Source organism: Mesocricetus auratus, unplaced genomic scaffold (genome assembly GCF_017639785.1).
Source record: "Mesocricetus auratus isolate SY011 unplaced genomic scaffold, BCM_Maur_2.0 Super-Scaffold_2245, whole genome shotgun sequence".
Taxonomy (NCBI): domain Eukaryota; kingdom Metazoa; phylum Chordata; class Mammalia; order Rodentia; family Cricetidae; genus Mesocricetus; species Mesocricetus auratus.
The window spans coordinates 45282043-45284738 of record NW_024429180.1 but is presented as its reverse complement, the minus strand read 5'-3'; the positions used below and the strand labels follow the sequence as shown (position 1 = coordinate 45284738).

General features: G+C 49.7%; 1 long non-coding RNA gene across 1 annotated transcript; it reads right to left on the bottom strand.

Moving 5' to 3' along the window:
• Positions 1 to 276: 276 nt before the first annotated feature.
• Positions 277 to 2492, bottom strand: LOC121138762. Its single transcript, XR_005875624.1, has 2 exons — positions 2192 to 2492; positions 277 to 824 (listed from the first exon to the last, which is right to left on the bottom strand). It is a non-coding gene; the product is annotated as an uncharacterized LOC121138762 (long non-coding RNA).
• Positions 2493 to 2696: the final 204 nt, after the last annotated feature.

Sequence of the window (2696 nt, the reverse complement as noted above, 5' to 3'; positions counted from 1 at the left end):
CACTGTGTTGTGCTAAGAAGAACAGCATTAAGTGGAAAAAGAGTTACAAAACTCCTGTCCAGTTTATACCAAATAGAGAGCAAAGTCCCATCCCTTATCACCTCTATCAAACACAGAAAACCACGTGACAGGTCAGCAAAATGCCCCGAGACACGATTTTTCTTACATTTGTGATTGCAACAAGCCCCTTATTGGTGTAATTATAAGGTCACTGCCCTGGGATTCTTGAGAAGGTACAGGAGAGAAGAAAAACATCCCTCAGAGGCAGGGAGAGCCTCAGGTTCCACCTCTTTAATCTTAATTAGCTTTTCTTCTCTGGGCCAAGGACGTCTCTCAAGTGAGTTTATTCTGGAGCTACGACATCTGGGTGGCTGGAAGCCTTTCAGGGGTTCTCTTCAAAGCTGTGTCAGACACTCCCTCACACAGTCTTAGGGTGTAATCTGTGGTCCATGTCAGAGATTTCTGGCTACTACACGTCTCTTCTTAGTGGTACAAATGTCCCAGGTCAGTTCAGGGACTTCCTCTTCCTCTTCCTAGCCTTATGTTCCGGTGTGGTGGTGATAAGACCTTAAACTGAACTCCTGGTAAAGGGCCTTATCTCCTTATTAGCCATCTCCTGTGCTCCAGGGTTTGAAAAACTCTCCCATCTTGAGTGGAGAAGGCTGAGCAGCCGTCTTGACTTGATTATGTGTCATCTTGATATTTTGAGGCTGATTCCTCTAGCAAAATTCCTGCACCCAGCTGGGTGTCACATGTGGGAAGAAGTGTGCCTCCAGAGGACACGTGGATGATCGTGTCAAGGAGCGGGTACTATCAAAGGTCACCTAAAAAGCAGACAACGATAAATATAAGTCAGGACGCATTCTCACCACGGAGCATGGTTGGGAGATCAAACCTCCAACACTGGCTCTGACTCACAACCCACATAGGAGAGATTTGAACCCCAGGCTGGGGTCTGCTGATGCCTTACAGCTACCCCATGCCCAGGCTCTGAGTGTGAGAACTCAGGCATCTGCACTGGCCTGTCCTTGGGGTTCTGACAGGATACGCCCTCAGCTGCTGCCTCTAAGAGCATCACCTGTGCACATTCACTGTGTTGCCTTTTAAAGGGCCTTGCCCGCCTCCCATCCTTCTCTCTCTCTCTTTCTATTCCTCTCTCTGTCTGTTCCTCTCTTTCCCTCTCTCCTGCTGCTCCTGTCCCTGGAGGCCAGTCTCCCCTCCTTCCCTTTCCCCTTTTTTGATCTTTCTCTAATAAAACAAACAAACAAACAAACAAAAACCCAAAACCCTCTGCTTGAGCCCAGTCACATGTCGTCTTTCTCTTGCATGCTGCTTTTCTTAGATTACAACACGGAGACTTTAACTAGCCTAGGCCCTATTTGGTTTACCTCATCCTCGATGAACCACACACCAAGTCATTCTTAGGTTCTTAATGGGATCCCTGCACCCAAAGGCTGCCAGCTGCCCCCAGTGCTAACTCTTGCTGCTGCCAGCTGCCCTTAGCACTAACTCCTGCTGCCAGCTGCCCCCAGTGCTAACTCCTGCGGCCAGCTGACTTCAGCATTAACTTCTGGGTTTGTTTTGCTAGCCTCTCCTCTAGCAAGAAGCAAGAAGCTGGGCTTCCTGTTGCAAGGTGTTTTGTGATTTACTTTAAATCATTTCAACAGGGACGGTGAAATGACATGAAAGGGGAAGGCACTTTCAGCCAAGACTGACCACCTGAGCTTGATCCCTTGGACTCTGGGACCCACATGGCAGAAGGAGAGCTCCGACTCGCAGAAGTTGTCCTCTGACCTCAACACATGCTCCATTGTTAGTGTGCGTACATACGTATTAACATCTTTAAAAATTCATTTCACCAAACACTTGCCAGAAAAATACCTATAGATAGTGCAGACGCTGTGTCCTAGGACTATAGATGGGGCCATGTGAGAAGCCAAGACACAGGACAGCCTCAAAGGCCAGTGGGAAAGAAAAAGAGCATTGCTTTCATCACCAACACATAACCTCTGAGGGGAATTTTAGCCCGTCTCCTGAAGCATCCTACTGCCCTTCATCATCTTTATCCCTCAGGTCTGTATCAACCCTCTCTCAGAGAGCCAGCCGAAGCAGGGCCAAGCTGGATCAAGCCGAGCGAGGGCTCTCTTTTGTGGAGAGGGACGGGCATGCTCTAGAGAGGTATCTTTCTCACTCTGTAGCCCAGGCTAGCCAGGAACATGCCTGTGGTCTTCTTGCCTCGTCCTCTCAAGTACTGGAAATACAGTGATCTGCTCCGAGCCTCTGAGGGTGTCTATCCTCTGCCACTGTCTAACCAGAAGTTTCAGCACCGTTGGCCGTTTGAATGAAAACCTGAAGCAAGAGGAGAGCTGGCGCAGAACCCTGAAGAGCTGAGAGCCGGCCCAGGGAGGAGAGCTGAAGTGAAGGTCTCCTAAAAGCCCCGTAAGAATTTGGGCCAAGTGACTAAATGTCTCGTGTCCCAGTTTCTCAGCAGTGACGTGAGAATGCCACATTGTGTCGTCACAGTAAAGGCTCGGCGGTTAATACAGTAAGGTCTAGCGTGGGCTCGCCACATGCTCAGCGGTGCCCCATCTGCGTGTGAGGCTCGTGCGCGCATGACCCGGTGTGTACACTCCTGAGCTGCAGTGTCGCTCCTTTCACTGCTGGGGCTCTGGATGAAGTTTCAGAATTTCCAGGGT